At 41.4% G+C, this 20,560-nt stretch overlaps 1 long non-coding RNA gene across 1 annotated transcript; it reads left to right on the top strand.

The window, feature by feature from the left end:
• Nucleotides 1-16,929: 16,929 nt before the first annotated feature.
• LOC132599672 (uncharacterized) lies at nt 16,930-18,947 on the top strand. Its single transcript, XR_009566934.1, has 2 exons — nt 16,930-17,488; nt 18,687-18,947. It is a non-coding gene; the product is annotated as an uncharacterized LOC132599672 (long non-coding RNA).
• Nucleotides 18,948-20,560: the final 1,613 nt, after the last annotated feature.

Here is a 20,560-nt window from a genome sequence, read left to right as displayed (position 1 = left end):
TCTTGTATGGATTAGACCAGACCCTGGGTGTACTTTCTTATTTCCGCACTTGTTTTTCTAAATTATTACCATCAGATTTACGCGATTTATTCTCTTCCTCTTGTTTGATTTATTTATTTACGTATTTATTATCATTGGGTTAAGGGTTCGCTTACCGAGGTATGAAAGGTAAGTGCCTGCATGGCTTAGCCAAATTGTGTCGTGACAAGTTAGTATCAGAGCCCTAGGTTACTCGGTCTATAATACAGGAGCGTGTCTAGTAAAGTCTCATGGATAGGTACGATAAGCTCCATATTTATCTGTGAGAGGCTATAGGACATTTAGGAAATCTCACTTTCTTTCCTTCTTTCATGCTACATTATTCTAATTAGTATCTGGAACAATCGAGTTGGTATCTGACTCTTATCCCTTCTCCCTCAAAGATGGTGAGGACTTGAACTACGATAGCTCGAGACCAAGTGCTAGAGCCCGCAGCTATGGCTGGCACCAGAGGGCGAGCGACACCCAGAGGACACAGTAGAGCTAGAGGCCGCGAGGCTGCCCCAGCTAGGGATAGGGCTCCTGCGGTAGGGCAGAGGTGCAACAGATCTTTGTCTCTCGAGCCAAAGGACTAGTAGGATCGAGATCGGGCCACCGAGGAGGATGTGGCCCGAGCACGGACACAGCCGGAGATTACTTCTGATCAGATTAGAGTTGGGGCGTAGACCCCTGAGCAGATACCTATTCGTGTAGCACACCCCGCTGCAGCTATAGCTCCTCATATTGATGCGGTGCCAGCCCCGGGGGATGATCTTAGGCCCGTGGCAGGCTCTGTTATGATCATGACTGAGTAGGATCTTATTGCGAGGTTTAGGAAGTTAGAGCCGCCGAGATTTTCAGGTACTTCTTTTGAGGACGCTTATGAGTTCACCTTAGATATGCATGAGTTGCAACATAGGATGGGGATCGTAGAGTCCCATGGAGTTTACTATGTGTCCTATCAGTTTTGCGGTGACGCGAAGACTTGGTGGATGTATTTTGTTGCTTGCAGACCTGAGAGTTCTCCTTCCCTAACTTGGACTCAGTTCTACCGGGCCTTCCTTGAGAAGTATGTGCCCTGATCTTTGAGAAAGGCACGTAAGGAGGAGTTTCTACATCTACAGCAGAGGGTTTTTTTTGTGGAGGCCTATGTGACTCGTTATCTGTATCTGGCCCGTTATTCTACTCCCTTGATCCCTACTGAGCCTGACAGGATTTGGTGTTTTGTTAATGGATTGGTTGATTCTCTTCAGAATCCTTTCCTTCAGATGGAGGCTATGGGGGCTTCCTTCCAGTGCATCATTGATCATTCTTCTTTAGTCGAGGCCGCTAAGGCCCATCCATTTGGACAGGGTAGTGAGAAGAGGCAACGATAGATTGGGGGTTATGGTGGTTCTAGCTCGAAGGGTGTCGGTCAGTCTTTTAGGCCGTAACACCATATTTCGGAAGTGTTATGTCCCGTGTTTTCGTATAATTGGAAATCGAGAAATAATTGCGATTTGTGTGTTAAAAAGGAAATGATTTAATTTTTGTGAATATGACTATGTTGGTTGTGAAATCTTTAAATGCTAAGACCTCGGGAAAGGCCAAGGGTAAATTTGGAACTTCGTAAATTAGTTTCGGGAATTTCAAAACGGGGCATTTTAAGAATTGGGCCCAAGAAATTACAATGCAAATGAAGCCCAAACAAATGAAGGGGGGGCCGGCGATGGTAGTGGCCCAAGCCCATTTTTAAAGGGGCATGTGCTATGCACATGACCCCTAAAGTAGATATATACATGGATTACACTTGAACTTATCACAAAATTAGAAAAAAAAATCAAGAACTCACCAAAAAGGGGTTCGGCCGAAGTGAAAAAAGGAAAAGAAGAGAAAAATTCCAAGCTTGTGTGGTGATTCAAAAATCTTGGTTTCTACATATTTGTGAAGTACTCAAGACGCTCTCCGACGTGGTATAAATAGTTTGGCACGAGGACGACGTTTTCGACAAGTCGGGTTTTCAAGGAAAGGTAAGAATTTTGCCCCTTTTATGTTATAGAATTGATGTGAATGTGTTAAGCATTGGAAGTAGATGGAGATCCCGTAATTTTAACGTAAATAGAAAGTCGTGGGTGTGTGTGTGTAGTGTGTTTGGCCGTGAGTTATGGAAGGAAAGAAATGGTTTGAATTGATCTTGTTTAAGTTGGCATAATGTGTTGTTGTGACCCTTAGATCGTAATTGATTGATTGTTGAATTAAATTGGCGGTGGAAAACGAATTCGGATATTATCGGAAAGTGTATATCCTTGGTATTCTTATCTATATCAATGTATATTTTGGGGTGCTATAGACTTTAGATATGAATCTATATCGATGTTGACGAATTCGGATTGAAACGACGTTAGTTAGAATGTTCGTCGTGAATTTTAATGTTTTGAAGAATTATGGAACTAATGGATTTTGGTGCAATTTCGTGTATGGTTTGAATTGTAATGAGAATGTGGTTGTATAAGTTTGAATGTGGGAATGAATACAAATAGGTAGATATAGAATTGGAATTTTGAAAGTTTGAATGGAAAGTTGCCAACTTAAGAAATCATGTAGGACTTTGAAGCTAGAGTGAATTGATTGTTGTTTACATTGTTTGGTTGATGTGTGGGCTGTTGTGGTTGGTTAATTTGAGCCGAGCTACGCCTCGGGGATGTTAGATTTATAGGGGAAATGCTGCCGAAATTTTGGTAGGCAAATATGGAGTTAAAGGCATTTTTGAGCCTAAGAATCTCAATTGGTAACCTTGACCATTTGCAGATTTTTGACGAAACGGGACGGACTTTTGGAGGAGCTTACGACATCTGAGAGGTATGTAAAGCTTCCCAATTCTTTATTTGGCATATCTTAGTGTGTTAGTTGAATATGAGACCTTCCGGAGCATTTTTGCTCCTCGAAACCCGATCCGCAGGAAAGTTACTATTCATTCAATTCGATTGAAGCCTAAAGGCTCCCTTTTGGCTAGAATGCCATTATTCGTCCGAAACCTATCGAAATGTGGTCGGGTAACCTAGAAATGATTATGTATGACCCTTGGCATATTACTGCTCGTAAAAATATGTTCGCCACCTCACTTCGACTCGAGGTGGGTCCGCTACCCCAAAATGCCCGATTTGCCCTTCGGGCCATCTTTGAGAATAGAGTTGAACGTACCACTTCTGATCTTTGGAACATCCTTCCACGGGGTATGTTTGGACTATCCTATGCACTAATCCAGGTTTTGAACTATATGGACCATTTTGGAATCGTTTTGCAAAATGAAACCTTATGTCGACTAAGTATTCGACTATTTTGTAATAGGATATGATTTATGAGTTTACTTTGTTTTGAAATACTATTTTGAAATACGATTTGCATTTGTTTGCTCACGACTCCGCTCGTGCCTTATTATGACTTCGTTCACCGGTTCCCGGGCCGGTTTTGATTCGTGCGCCTTATGACAATTCGGCTGTATGCTGTGTTACGGTTCCCGAGGCTTCGCCATAGGGCCGGGTTCCGTTTGGAGTTATGCTGTGATATGGCTCGTGATGCGATACGCTCACCGATGATTATGATTATGTTCGGGGATGTACGGAGATTTGAAACCTTCTGGTGTTATGCTGTGTGTGGCGCCAGCGTCGGAGTGGCGACCACGTTCTTAAGCGTTTGCATGATTTTGTTTGCATAAAATACATGTATATGATTTCGATACAGATTCTGACATACCAGTTTGTACCCCACTTTGACATTTGATTTGCTTTCGGTTTTGATCTATAATTCTGTACTCCGTGCTTTACATACTCAGTACATATTTCGTACTGACCCCCTCTCTCCGGGGGCTGCGTTTTATGCCCGCAGGTGCAGACATCGGTGATCCTCCGCAGTAGGCTTCACTTCTTGCTTTTCGGAGTACTCTTACTGGGTCCGGAGTCCACTCTTGGTACAGACTCCTCTACTCTGTATATACTTTGTATATTTGACAGTTTGGGTACGGCGGGGCCCTGTCTCGCCTTATGTTATGTTTTGAATTCGTAGAGGCCTGTAGTCATCTTTGTGGGGCGAGGGTCCTATGTGTTTATTGTCTGATTTTGCTTTCGGGTCTTAAAGCGGTCTGTTTGATATGATGGCCCCAAATGGCCTTTTTGTATATATTTGTATTTTGACCGGCGATGTCTATTCCGCCGCTTTGTTTGAGTTTGATTTGATATGACCGCTTAAGACATATTTTCGATATAAATTATGTTTGATATAACTTCTTGAAAATTCTGAAATAAGTTTGGATTCGGAAATGAATATGCGATTTGGTCTGGGTACCCAGGTAGGGTGCCAGTCGCGGCCCACGGGGCTGGGTCGTGACAGGAAGTCCCGTGCAGTCAGAATTTTCAAGCTTCATCTAGTGGGCCTTCTAGGTAGAGTGTTTCTAAGCGATCTCATCTCTGACCTGCTGGTAGTGTGGTTCCGTCTGAGTCTGTAGCTTCTGTTTGTCAGGTTCAGCCTTCGAGGATTAGTTATGCAGGTAGCGAGCCTGGCCACTTTGCTAAAGAGTGTACTCGACCCAGGCAGGATTTTCAGTTTTCGAGGACTCCGGCACCCTGTGACGGCTGTGGTGGTGCTTCATCTAGAGGCGACGATCAGTCAAGCCGCTATGGTTCGCAAGTTTCTCGAGATGAATCTCAGGCATGGCAGCCTGGATGGTGCATATTTCATGCATTTTCGGGGAGACCCGAGGTAAAGGCCTCTTATGCAGTAATCTCAGTGCCATTTTTGTCCGACATAAGCTGCATCTATATTATTCGATCCGGGTTCTACCTATTCATATGTGTCTGCCTGTCATTCTATAGGTTGGGCCCTTTTGTATGATGGGGGTTAGCCACCCCTTTGTGTTGTGGCTTATCTTGTTCTATTGTTGTTGGCTTGATGCCACGTGGAAATAGTAGATATTAGAGACAATTGATATATCTTGATCATGACATTGTAGTATCTTACTTGTTGACGTTTGATACGGAGATAGTGTTCTGTTATGGCTTATATTTTGATATTCTTGTGTCACGACCCAGCCCCGTGGGCCATGACTAGTGCCCGAGCTTGACACCCATATGTACCTGTCAAACATTATCGGACTGATACCATAGGTCCTCAATTAATCACATCGTAATAACATACGCGAGCCGATGAGGCTGCCACTACAAACCAGAATATTACGCAAGCCGACAAGGATGCCACTACGAAACGATAATATATGCAAGCCGGCAAGACTGCTACAACGATAGAACATCCATAATAACCAAATAGACACAACTGATCAAGTCTGAATACGACCCACATACATGTCTACAAACCTCTAATAGTGTCAGCAGTGAAATATGACGGGACAAGGCCCCGTCGTAACCCTAGACAAACATATACATATATACAATAGAAGATCTGTACCAAAATCCAGGCTCCGGAACAACGGAGCTCTCCAAGACAGCAGAAAGGGAATCCTAAGCTGGTGGATCACCAAAGCGAGTATCTGCACCTGCGGGCATGAAACGCAGCCCCCCGAAGAAAGGGGATCAGTACGGAATATGTAGTGAGTATATAAAGCATGAAATATAGTAAAAAGGACCATAACTGAAATAAGGTGTGCAAAAAACAAGTACATTGTCCAGAATACCAAACACTTGCCCTTTGAAACATAAATCATGCATGTCAGTATCATATATCATATTAGGCCCCTTATGGGACCCGGTAAACATGGTCGCCACCCCATCTTTGGCGCCATAACACAACATAACACCATAGCACAGCATAACTCCATAAACACAGCAAAACCCCACAACACAGCATAACTCCATCATATATATATGTATATCATATTCCGGCCCTCTAGTGAGGGACTCGGTGAACAATGCAGTGAGACTGTGCACGATAACATATCCTGGCCCGGGACTCAGTGAAAGACATATTGAGACATGAACGAGTGGAGTAGTGAGCAACCATATGCAAATTAAAACATTATCAAAGACTCAATGGAATAATCAAAACGAACTATCATTTGAAAATCAAGACAATAGTCATATCAAATACCTTTCGAATGTCCCTGTGGATTATATCAAAATAGAACATCTGGAATCATATACACGTATCAAGACATAATAAAATAGCTTCTGGAAATCAAGAACAGTAGCCATCCTAGTAGCTCTAAGAATAGGAACTTCTTTGGAATCATATTCACATCGTCTATTTATTTCATAAAGATCATGCCAAAAAGAAAGAAGGGTTAACTTTACTTACCTGTTAGCGACTATTCGTAAATCTGTTCGCCTCGTCGCTCTTTTATCCTAATTAATATAAGAGTAACGTAATCATTAGTAACTATATTTTCTAGTTCATAAATCTGTAGGCCGTCGCTTATAGAACTTATTCTTTAACTTATATTTCTCGTTTAGGGTGTTTCTATATTCAAGGACTCAATGAAAATCGGGCAGCATTTCGTCTATATTTTCGCCTAACCCGAATTTCCAATTACCCTCCTGTTAACACAGAAACACCAACAACAACATATGGATATAATCATATCTTCAATTCTTTCAATTCAATAAGAATAACAACATGTTCATATCAACACAACTTCAACCTTATATCTAATTTGTTCATTCCTTTACCATATAATTCATGATAACATCAACCATGTTGTCACTTAAAAATCAATTCACCATGCCTCATTAAAGCATCCCCATACACGGCTCAATTTACATTTCAACATCAAAATATACAACTTCTTACATTCATCACACATTTACCAATTTATACAAGTTTAAATTGTCTCCAAAACGTGTAAAAAAAAGATTAGCTCTTACCTTGATAAGCTTGGTTCCTTAATATTGTTAATCCCTTGAATGTTCACAACACCACAACACTTTAATGTTTCTCCATCATCCTCTCAATACTCGGTCAAAGCAGCCATGGCCGAGAGCTTTTTTTTTTCTTTCTTCAATTTAATTGTTGTTCTTGTTTTGTGTTCAATTGCAATGTGAAGAGATGACTCATTACCTCATTTGGTGATATACATATATGAGCCTCCTAGGCCCTACACGTGCCCCCCCCCCCCTTATGTGTCATCTATTTTCCTATTTTTTTAATTAAAAATCGTGGTGGGGCCCACTTTGGTAATTAATCTTGATTAATTTCATTAATCACTAATTCTTGCTTAATAATATAATCACAAATAATTAATCCCTAATCTCCAATAATATTTTTACACTAATTAAAATTTATAAACAATTTATGTTTTAATTAAAATTGAAAATTAAAGATTTCTATTTCGTGTCCGAAATGATCCCGTCTTTAACTTGAGTCGATTCTCTTGCAAACAACTCGACGTATGAAAATACGGGATATAACATCCTTCCCCCCTTTAGAACATTTGTCCTCGAATGTTGAATTGGTCCCATAAGGTTCTATAAAAATTTTGGGGAAGTCTCCCTTACCGTTATAACATATAGTTTCATCAGGTAATCAATATAATTAAGTGAGGAGTTTAAGTTACCTGTAGGCGTAGGGAACAAGTAAGGGTACTTGTTCTTCATCTCCTCCTCGGCTTCCCAGGTCATCTCTTCTCTATTGTTATTTTGCGATAATACTTTGACGGAAGCCACGTCCTTAGTTCGCAACCTCCTAATCTGCCGATCAAGTATGACTATAGGCTACTCCTCGTAGGATAACTCCTCTGTCACCTGGACATCATCTACGAGAAATACTCTGGAAGGATTTCCTATACATTTGCGAAGCATTGACACGTGAAAGACTGGATGCACTGCTTCCAAATCAGATGGTAAGTCCAACTCGTAGGCAACCCGGCCTACTCTATGGATAATCTGATACGGCCCAATGTACCTCGGGCTTAGCTTCCCTTTATTGCCGAATCTCATGACACCCTCCATGGGTGACACCTTCAAGAACACCCAATCACCAACCTGAAATTCTAAGTGTCGACGTCGATTATCTGCATATGATTTCTGTCGACTCTGAGCTGCCCGTAATCTCTCCTGAATAAGCTTCACTTTATCGACAGCCTGCTGAACCATATCTGGGCCTATTAATTTAGTCTCACCAATATCAAACCAGCTAATAGGCGACCTGCACTTCCTTCCATACAAGGCCTCATACGGCGCCATCTGAATACTCGAATGGTAGCTATTATTATAAGCAAACTCGATAAGTGGCAAATGATCATCCCAGCTACCTCTGAAATCAATAATACAGGCCCGTGACATATCTTGTAGTGTCTGAATAGTACGCTCGGCCTGTCCGTCAGTCTGAGGGTGGAATGCGGTGCTAAGACTCACTTGTGTCCCTAATCCCTCCTGGAAGGATCTCCAGAAGTTAGCTATAAACTGGGCTCCTCTATCGGAGATAATAGCTGTGGGAACCCCGTGAAGTCTCACTATCTCCTTAAGGTATAACCTGGCATAATCCTCAACTGAATAAGTAGTCCTGACTGGGAGAAAGTGGGCTGATTTTGTCAACCTATCGACGATAACCCAAATAGAATCATATTTTCGCGGAGTGCAAGGTAAACCTGTGACAAAGTATATGTTAATTACCTCCCATTTCCATGTTGGAATCTCTATCTCCTGTAATAATCCACCGGGCTTCTGATGCTCGACCTTAACCTGTTGATAATTCGGGCACTGAGCGACAAACTCTGCTATATCTTTCTTCATGCCATCCCACCAATACAAGCATATGAGGTCATGATACATCTTTGTTGACCCTGGATGAACAGAATAACGAGCATAGTGTGCCTCTCCCATAACCTGTTGCTGCAACCCTGCAACCTCAGGTATACATAACCTGCCTCTATATCGTAGCACTCCATCAGGTGCAACTTCGAATGAGGTCTCCTCCTTCTGAAGAGCTGCATCTCTATAATGTACAAGAATAGGGTCCTCATACTGGCGTCTCTTTAACTCTTCTGTGATAGAGGACTCAGCAACTCCCCGAACAGAAACTCTGCCGTTATCAGAATCAGCCAAACGGACTCCAAGGTTAGCTAACTGGCAAATGTCACGGACCATCTCTTTCGGTTCTGGTTGTACGTCTGCCAAACTACCCATAGATTTACGGCTGAGTGCATCTGCTACAACATTTGCCTTCCCAGGATGGTATAGAATATCAACATCATAATCCTTCAGCAATTCTAGCCACCGCCTCTGCCGCAAATTCAGCTCCTTCTGCTTAAAGATGTACTGGAGACTTTTATGATCCGTATAAATATCAACATGTACGCCATATAAATAATGTCTCCATATCTTCAAAGCATGAATTACTGCTGCTAACTCCAGATCATGAGTAGGGTAATTTCTTTCGTGCTTTCTGAGCTGCCGGGAGGCATAGGCTATAACTCTGCCATGCTGCATCAACACACATCCTAACCCAATGCCTGAGGCATCACAATAAATAACATAGCCATCTGGTCCCTCAAGAAGTGTTAGAACTAGAGCCGTAGTCAACTTATCCTTCAATAATTGGAAGCTACGCTCACAAGCATCGGTCCACTAAAACTTAGCTGCCTTCTGTGTTAGCCTTGTTAGAGGCGCTGAAATCGAAGCAAACTTCTCTACGAATCTCCAATAATATCCTGCTAGCCCCAGAACAATACGTAACTCAGTAGGTGTCGTAGATCTAGGCCAAGTCTTAACAGCTTCAATCTTCTGTGTGTCTACCCGAATACCATCAGCTCCAATGATATGCCCCAAGAATGCTACTGAAGTCAACCAAAATTCATATTTAGAGAACTTAGCATACAATTTCTGGTGCTGGAGCACCCTAAGTACCGTCCCCAAATGATCTGCATGCTCCTCTTATGATCGTGACTAGACCAGAATATCATCAATAAATACAATCACGAACAGGTCACGGAATGGCTTTAACACTCGGTTCATCAAATCCATAAATACTGCTGGAGCATTGGTCAGCCCAAAAGACATCACTCTAAACTCATAATGCCTGTATCGAGTCCTGAATGCAGTCTTGGGAATATCTGCCTCCTTTACCCGCACCTGATGATAGCCTGACCGCAAGTCTATCTTCGAAAAGCATTTAGCACCCTGCAGTTGGTCCAACAAATCAACAATCCTGGGGAGGGGATACCTGTTCTTTATTGTTACTTTATTCAGCTTCCTATAATCAATACACATCCGCAGTGACCCATCTTTCTTTCTCACAAATAATACCGGTGCTCCCCAAGGTGATGTACTGGGCCTGATGAAGCCCTTTTCTAATAAATCTCTCAGTTGGTCCTTCAACTCTTTCAGTTCTGCAGGTGCTATCCTGTAAGGAGGAATAGATATGGGCTGAGTGTCTGGCAATACGTCTATAGTGAACTCTATCTCACGCTCAGGAGGAAGGCCTGGAAGTTCATCTGGGAATACATCTTGAAATTTGTTAACTATCGGCACTGTCGGAAGAGTCGGCGCCTCTACTTTCAGGTCATTCCCACGAACCAGATGATAAATATACCCCTTTCTAACCATCTTCCTTGACTTGAGGTATGAAATAAACTTACCCCTCGGCGATGCCGTATTCCCTAACCACTCTATAACTGGCTCTCCTGGAAACCGAACCCGAACTATCTTTTCTCTACAATCAACGTTAGCATAACAAGAAGCTAACCAGTCCATACCCATAATAACATCAAACTCAGTCATATCTAACTCTATCAGATCTGCCTTGGTGAAACGACTATATATAATTACCGAACAATCTCTATATACTTGCCTTGCTATAACAGAATCTCCAACCGGTGTAGCTACCTCAAATGGTTCTATCAATTCAGGTTTTATCCCAATTCTACTAGCAACAAAGGGCGAAATATACGATAAGGTGGAGCCTGGGTCTATCAATGCATATACGTCTCGGGAGAAGATCGATAGTATACCTGTAACCACATTTGGTGACGCCTCATGATCCTGTCTACTAGCCAAGGCATATATGCAGTTCGAAGGACCACTAGAACTAGAAGCTCCGTCGCAACCTCTACCACGGCCTGCTGGTACCTGAACACCCTGCCCCATAGGACGCATAGTTATGGAAGAAGATGAACCAGCAACCGACCCAGTGGGCTGAACTGCACCGCCCGTACTACCACTATATTGACACTCCCTCATAATATGGCCTTGACGGCCACAAGAAAAACAAGCACCTATAGCACGATAACATTATCCAGAATGATGCCTACCGCACCGAGAACACCGAGGCCAAGGTGGCCTCAACTGACTGAAACATCTCTTCATCTATGAACCCGAAGCCTTGGAGCTCTAACCGGCTCCTGAATACCCTGTACTATGAAATCTCCTGCCTGTAACCTGTGGGGGTGCACTCCGTGCTGGCTGGGAAGAATATCTACTATACTGCTGAGGATGCCTGCCTCAGAACTCACCAGAATAACTGGCCGATCTAGCTCTCTTATACTGGCCCCTGTCATGATCTCTATCGGGCTGACGCCCTCTGTGTCGATCCTCTACCCCCTGTGCATATGCCTGTACCCGAGCAATATCCATACCTGGCTGAGAAGCCATTACAATACAGCTATCAATCAAGTAACGATCCAGCCCTATCACATAACGATGCACCCTATCAGCCATATCAGCTACAATAGTAGGTGCATATTTGGCCAACGAATCAAACTCAAGACTGTACTCTCGAATGCTCCTGCCATTCTACCTCAGATGTAAGAATCTATTAACTCTAGCTCGCCTCATCTCTGGGGGCAGAAAGTGGCCAAGGAAGGCCTCTACGAACTCATCCCATACTGTTGGAGGAGCGTCCTCGCCCCTAGATAACTCACACGACTCATACCAATTAACAGCTACATCCCGCAACCTATACAAAGCCAACTCAACAGACACAGTCTCAGAAGCCCTAATTATCCTCAACGTACGCTGCATCTGCCGAATAAACTCCTGCGGGTCATCCTCAGGCTTTGACCCGAAAAACTCTGGAGGCTTACAACTTAAGAAGTTATGAGCCCTCAAACTATCATGTCTATCTGCACGGTCAACCCCTAGCTCATGCCTGCGAGCCTGCCCTGCCACTAATCTGGTCAACAACTGAACTGCATCCCTTATGGCTCTATCCTTCTCCCCTGGCTGAGGAGTTGGAGGCTCAGGTGCTGGAACCTCGAGAGCTGGCGGTGGAGCCGCCCCCTGACCCGGAGCTGTCGCTGCCTTAGGTTCCACTGGAAGTGGTGGTGTAGCAGAACTCGCGGACTGGAACACAACCTCTGGCATAATGGGGGCACGGGCCCTAGTAACTCTCCGAGTCTGGCTAGTATCCCCTGCTACCGATTTGCCCTTCTGGGCAGCTGTCGCTTTCTTTGGAGGCATAGCTATAAACATAATAGTCTGTTAGAAAGGGGTTATCCTAATAATATAGCTATATCGCACGATCTGGGATAAGAAGGAAAGATGACATCCTAAATGTCCTGTAGCCTCCTGTTTATAGATGTGGTGCACAACACACCGATAAACAAGACTCTACTAGACACGGTCTGTAGACACTCCGAGGATGAACTGCTCTGATACCACTTTTGTCACTACCCAGCCCCGTGGCCCATGACTAGTGCCCGAGCTGGACACCCATATGTACCTATCAAACATTATCGGACGGATACCATAGGTCCTCAATTAATCACATTGTAATAACATAGGCGAGCCGACGAGACTGCCACTACAAACCAGAATATTACGCAAGGCGACAAGGCTGCCACTACGAAATGATAATATATACAAGCCGGCAAGGCTGCTACAATGATAGAACATCCATAATAACCATATAGACACAACTGATCAAGTTTGAATATGACCCACATACATGTCTACAGACCTCTAAGAGTGTCAGCAGTGAAATATGACGGAACAGGGCCCCGTCGTACCCCTAGACAAACATATACATATATACAACAGAAGATCTGTACCAAAATCTAGGCTCCGAAACAACGGAGCTCTCCAAGATAGCAGAAAGGGAATCCTAAGCTGGCGGATCACCAAAGCGAGTATCTGCACCTGCGGGCATGAAATGCAGCCCCCCGAAGAAAGGGGGTCAGTACGGAATATGTACTGAGTATATAAAGCATGAAATACAGTAAAAAGGACCATAACTGAAATAAGGTGTGCAGAAAACAAGTACAATGTCCAGAATACCAAACACTTGCCCTTTGATAAATCATGCATGTCAGTATTATATATCATATCAGGCCCCTTATGGGACCCGGTAAACATGGTCGCCACCCCGTCTTTGGCGCCATAACACAGCATAACACCATAGCACAGCATAACTCCATAAACACAACATAACCCCACAACACAGCATAACTACATAAACACAACATAACTCCATAAACACAGCATAACTCCACAAACACAGCATAACCCCATAACACAGCATAACTCCATCATATATATATGTATATCATATTCCGGCCCTCTACTGAGGGACTCGGTGAACAATGCAGTTAGACTGTGCACGATAACATATCCAGGCCCGGGACTCAGTGAAACACATATTGAGACATGCACGAGTGGAGTAGTGAGCAACCATATGCAAATTAAAACATTATCAAAGACTCAATGGAATAATCAAAATGAACTATCATTTGAAAATCAAGACAATAGTCATATCAAATACCTTTTGAATGTCACTGTGGATTATATCAAAATAGAATTTCTGGAATCATATACACGTATCAAGACATAATAAAATAGCTTCTGGAAATCAAGAACAGTAGCCATCCTAGTAGCTATAAGAATAGGAACTTCTTTGGAATCATATTCACATCGTCTATTTGTTTCATAAAGATCATGCCAAAAAGAAAAAAGGGTTCACTTTACATACCTGTTAGCGACTATTCGTAAATCCGTTCGCCTCGTCGCTCTTTGCAAAACTCCATTTTTTATTAAGCTTCTAATACCAAAAATTCCTTTCTTTTTCTTCTCCTCTTCCTCCGCCTTCTTTCTCCTCAAGTAGAACCCCAAAAATTTACATTTAACCTACAACCATCAATGTGGGACAATAAGTTTAAAGCCTAGATTCAACAGTGGAGCGTTCAGATCAAAGGAAAACAACCATCAACGGCAAAAAAAATGTTCTTTACAACTGTAAAAGGTCGAAATAAATTAAAAAAAACTTAGATTGTACCTTAAGGGGTTCTTTGGAAATTTCATCCAAGAAATGTGAAAAAAGGACGAAGCAATAAATGCTTCATCCTCTTCCCTGCCATTACCGCGTCTCACATGCCTACGCCACCTTAAAAATGGGCGATGGGACATTGGAGAGAGAGGGGAGGGGGGTGGTTGAAGAGGAGTCCTCTTCCCTGCCATTACCGCGACTCACACTCCTACGCCACCTTAAAAACCGGCGATGGGACAGTAGAGGCAGAGGGGAGAGGGGTGGTTGAAAAGGCAGCTAGAGTTTTTACCCTAGCCCTCTATTAATTTTGCAAATAAGACCCTTCCTCAGTTCTTTCATTTAACGAAGGGAGTATTGTAACACTGTTGGGCATTGGGCCGGGTCAGTCCCTTTGTTACATCTCGAAGATTTCGGATTGTTGCATTATGAGTAGACTAATGTGAGCTTAAGGTGAATATGAAGTACTTACAAGGTTAAGGAAAGTATTAGATAGCTTAACGTGTGTACCATAGGATTTTGAAGTCATATGAATAAGTGAAACTAAGTTCGTTGGAGGAAGTGAGATGTAAGTCATGTTTGGAAAGGTTTTCGCTATAATTGAGCTAATATTTATTTAGTATTGTCTTGAGGGGCTAAAATAGGGCCTATTTTATGGTTAATGAAGTGCTATATAAGTGCTAAGAAGGTTCCACAAGGATTGGAGGTCAAGCGAATCAACGAAAGCAATTATGGAAAAGATGAGTTATACGACCACTTATACGGTCTGTATAACTTTATACGGTCCATATAAGGGTCCATATAATAGTTACAGTGAAGGGTCATCACTGGTGGTATTATATGGTCACTTATACGGACCATATAAAATTATACAGACCGTATAAGTGTCTGTTTAATCTCGTCGGGCAACTTTATTTTCTTGTTATAAATAGATGACCCAAGCTCATATTTTTCATTTCCCATCTTCCCCACAACTCTTGAGAGCTATAGAATATTCCACACACCATATCAACACAAATCCAAGAGAAATTAAAGATCAAGAGACAAGAATCATGATATCCATGTGTTAGAAGACTTGCTAGGGTTAGTAGACTTGAAAAAATCTTTGGGTATTGAAGCTAGGGTTTTCATGCAAGTTGATAACTTGCTCCAAAGCTCATTTTGTGAGGTAAAATTTTAGTCTTCATGATTATTTCATGTTATTAAGAATGCTTAGTTGTTGAATAACTTGGGTAAAAGGAGAAAGTAGAAGAAGAGGTTTAGATGTAGATTTCATGATGTTTTTGAGCAGTAAACTAACTTGAGTCATGATTCATAGTATTCTATGGATATAATCCTGCTATGAAGGGTATTAATGATGACAAGGGAGTGTTTTATAAAAAAAAATTCAAGAGGTAGATGTGAAGTTGTTGATGTAAGTTGAATATGCGAATGAACTTTGAGACTTAATTGAATATGACTACTGGAGTATGATATTTTGGATGTTATTGTTATTGTTTGGGGGTTGTTTTGCGATATGGTGGAAGTCGATGAAATAGGAGAAATGCTGCCCAATTTTTGTTAGCTCATGAGTTGTTCTAGTTTGAATTTAAGAGTGTCCTTAGAACTTAACCATGGTAAGGATCCTTTTAAATGTAGATTTCTCAAGCCTTGGCGGTGAACGTTAGATAGTTAAGAAGACAAAGAGGTATGTAAGGCTAACCATTCTTGTTACATCCCGTATTTTTGAACGTCGGATTAATTGTAAGTTAAGGTGGGGCCCACACATCAAGATTTTTTTTTGGGACATGTGACAAATTATATGAATCACATATGTGAAGTTAAACACAACTCATGAAGTACCCTTGGTCCAAATCAAAGTGGAAGCCCTCCAAACGAATATTTTTAAGAAAACGTTTTCGGATGACCTGAATTGGAGGGGCAAAAACGGTATTATAAGTTTGGAATTTGGAAATATACCAAGAAATAGAAGTTGTAGATAATTGAATTAGCTTTCCATCCATAGGTCGTGGATTCCAAGGTGACGTCGGTACAAGGCGATATGAACGTTTTAAGGTCGAAAGGTCAGTGGGCTAGGCTCAACTCGGGACCAACCGAATTGGCCCAAAAAAATGAAAAGAAAAATTCAGGCCCAAGTGAGGAGGTGGCCGGCCATGGTCCTTAATAAAGGACCCAAGCCCATTTAAATTAGTCATGTGATTAATAATAAAAAGGGGCTAAGTCTTCATTTTCAACCAAGAACATTCATGAAGCAAAGAAGAGAAAAACAAACACAAAGAAGAGCAAAAATAAGGCCATTTCGGGTTTGGCCATAGAAAAATCACCCCTCAAAATCTTGCCTCTAAAATTATTTTCTTGTTGAATTCCTACTAAATTAAGTGTCCTCTACAACTTGGTGTAGTTGTTTTGGAAGAAGGAGCACTTATTTCTTCAAGTTGACAACTTGTTCAAGTGAAGAAGTTTGTAGAAAAAGGTAAGAATCAATTCCTTTTTCTTATGTTATGAAGGTTTGTTTATGTTGTGGTATGTGGAAATGAGTAGAAATTATGGAAATATGGAAGTTTGCAAAGTGGGTATGTATATATGTATGTAGCCGTGTGTGTATATTGTTGTATATATGATATGAGTTGAATTTTATGTTGTATTCTAGTTGTGGTTATGGTGAAAATTATATTGGAAATGAAAGTTGAATGAATTTTGGTTGAAGTTGGAATGTAGAAGATTACGTCACCTTAGAATAATTTTGAGATATTATGGAAATGAAGTTGTTAAGATGTAAATTATGATTATGGTTGATGAAATTGGAAGGTGGAAATATGTTATGAATATGTAGGTTGAAGATTTGAAGTTTTGGGTGAATTATGTTTTGGTGGAAAGTTTGTATATTTTGTATATCTTGTGAATATTTCGTAGGAATGATATGAAATATTTCCAAATTATATTGTGATGATCTAGATTAATGATGAATGTGAAACCATTGAGATTAGTTTGGAAATTGAAGTTGAAATGAAGGTTATGACATTATGTTGGAAAGATAGCTAGTTAAGTTATATTGTGTTTATGGTGACTATTGTTGTTGTTGATGTTGTTGTTGGGTTGTTGTTGATTGTTTTGGCCGAGTTAAATTCTCGGGGATGCTATATGTATAGGGGAGATGCTGCCCAAATTTCTGTAGGCAATTATGAATAAAGATTGAATACTTAAAGATTGGAAATTGAGAATTGGTAAATGTGACCAATTACAGATTTTGGGCGAAACGGGAATTGAATTTGGAAAGGCGTAAAGAGCATACAAGGTATGTAAAGCTATCCCGATTCTTCTTTTGGCATGCCCTAGGTGTACTAGGATCGGATTTGAGCCTCGAAAAGCGTTCTGCTCATCGGAATCCGCATTTGAAAATACCCCTTTTTCATTCAATGGAATTGAACCCTATAAGTATGCTTTATTGAAAGAATTGTGCAAACTTCCGCAAATTGTTTAGAAAAATATGGAATGCCCCTAGAACCTCCGTAGGTGACTTTATCAGCTTTAAATACATAATTTGAGCCCACCGCTTCGTTTGTCCCGAGGTGGGTCCACTATTTCCGATTTTACCCTTTTAGTGGTTATGACTTGTCTTCGAGCGTTTTTTTTAAGAAATGTTTTAACTACTCTTGTAACTACTAAATAAAACTTGTCTTAAATATTCTATTAAGTCTTGTAAACTGTTTTGGAACTTGGAAACGAACTTAGAAAGATTATGCTTCTGTAATCCGTTATGACATTCGAAATTCACTTATTATGATTCCGTCCGATTTTATTGATTTGATTCGTCATTTGATATGCCTCATTGAGTATCTGGAAATATATAAGGTATTTTATTGCATTTAGTTTCTCACTACTCCATTCGTGGATGCCTCAACGTTTCCCACACTGAGCCCGGGCCAGGATATGTTCTCAAGCGTCTTCCACTGCATTATTCGTCGTGCCTTGATGTGAGGGGGCAGGTATACATGTACATGGGTTGTGGAGTATGCTGTGCCATGTACACTATTCTGATATGATATGATATGGCCATCTGATATGATATGATATGTTACGGGGTTATTCCCCTTTTCTGATCCTTATGTGTTGTGGCACCAGTGTCGGGGGGTGACCACGTTCTGTCTGCCGAGTCCCCTGGAAGGGGCCGGATATGATATGGCATATGTTTCTGTACACACTCTTCATGTTTTGAAAATATGCATTTGATACTCTGGACATCTCACTCACATTTCTGTACGTTCTGTTCCGGTTATGATTTTGTTCCGTAATGGGACCAGGTATGACATATGTTTCCTGTAAGTACTATTTATGCTTTATGATCAGCATTTTTATAATCTGGATATTCCGTTCATTTTCTGTATCTCCTGTTCCGATTATGACTTTGTTTACTACGTTCCATGCTTTACATACTCAGTACATATTTCGTACTGACCCCCTTTCTTCGGGGGCTGCGTTTTCATGCCGCGCAGGTACAGACTACAGATTTGCTGACCCACCTGCCTAGGACACCTATTCTGCTATTCTGGAGCGCTCTTTTGTCCAGAGCCTATACTCTGGTACAGTCTGCTGCTGTTGTATATATGTAAGCTATTCAGGGGTACGACGGGGCCCTGTCCCGTCTTATGATTCTGTTATGTTCTGTAGAGGTCTGTAGACATACATGTGGGTTCTGTATATGTTTTGGGTTGCTATGATTTGTGATAGCCTTATCGGCTTCCATGTGCTATATATGTTCCTCTGTGACACTAGTAACGTCGACTGACTTTTATATTTATATAATCTGCTAGTCTGCTGGTTTGGGTTATTAGGTACGTTTGGGTGTCCAGCACGGACACTAGTCACGGCCTACGGGGTTGGGTCGTGACAAAAGTGGTATCAGAGCGGTTCGTCCTCGGAGTGTCTATAGACCGTGTCTAGTAGAGTCTTGTTTATCGGTGTGTTGTGCACCACATCTATAAACAGGAGGCTACAGGACATTTAGGGTGTTACCTTTCTTTGAATCTTAGATCGTGCGATAGAGCCAGCTATAGGAAATGAATTCCTTTTTACTAACCTCTGATTTCAGCTGGAGAACGGTATCGACGTAAGACAACGACTGATGATATTGGAAGCTACACAGTACACAGGTAAGTAATGGTATGAAAGATGTATGCTGGGTAAGGTGTTTGAAATACGATTGAAACACGAAGCTGAAGATTGAAAAGAAAAAAAAATAAACAGGAAAGTGTAGTAGGTGCAGTTTGAGTTGGGCATGTGAGGTAAGCCTCGGCATCTTTATACTTTTATTTGAAATTGTTAGCCCCGTGTGGCTATGATGCGATATGATATGATACGTATATACGTATATGTGTTGGCCCTGTGAAGCATGGTTGGTATTTCCTGTGTACAGGTTTTGGGATAGTAAGAAATACAGAGGAACCTCTGCCCAAATTTTTCTAGGAATATAAAGAGGAAAATGAGATATAAATTCTTAACATATCTTGAGGGTCGATACCGATAGGGCAAACCCATTATGTTGGGTTAAAGTTTAAGAGATACCCTCTATAGCATTCGTAAGAAGCATTATGTTTGTTTGGAAAATTTTATCTCGAGAAAGCATATACGAGTAGCAAATTCGCAATTTATTTAAATGGACCAGAAATATGTTCCAACCCCATTTTGCTTTAGCACAGCCCATGTGAAAGGCAAAAATATGTGGAAGGGCAAAAATGTCCAACGATTAAGTTTCCTCTAATTTGAAGGATACAAAGTGTATGACAGGCAGTTGGGAATTGAGTGGTTCGCTCACGACTCAAAAATATATATATAAATATGGAGGTAATTATGTGAATTAAGTACTAAAAGATTCCACGAAGTTCGTCGGACTCTAGTTTTCTTTTGCTGGTGGTCGGAAGATGCCTTACAGAAACATTCCATCAGTTTTCATCGACGGATTGGAGATGGAATTTGTGGAATAAAAACTTAAACTCGTGGGCGGTCTAGAATTTTATATATATATACATGAAGGTAAATATTGAGGATTTACAGGGGGCGACATGGTAACTATATAGTTAGAAAAGTAAAAGAATCCCCTCTAAGTCGGGGTGGGACCCGCTACGAGGGTGTTTTGAAAGTTGTTAAGACCCCGATTTGCCTTATATTACGTGACAAAGGACGTGCGGGGCAATTAGTGTAATTATACTGGCCCTAACGTGCCTAAATGCATTAAAGTTGTAAGGTTAAGCGTGCTAGGGCCAGAGCAATTCTGGGATGGGTGACCCCTGGGAAGTAAACTAAAATTTTCACAAGTATAGGAATAAGGGACGAATGGGAAATTTGAGGTAACTTAAAGGAAATTAGGATA

Source organism: Lycium barbarum, chromosome 6, assembly GCF_019175385.1.
Source record: "Lycium barbarum isolate Lr01 chromosome 6, ASM1917538v2, whole genome shotgun sequence".
Taxonomy (NCBI): domain Eukaryota; kingdom Viridiplantae; phylum Streptophyta; class Magnoliopsida; order Solanales; family Solanaceae; genus Lycium; species Lycium barbarum.
Note: the sequence above shows the minus strand (reverse complement) of the source record. Positions and strands in the feature narration are given on the sequence as shown.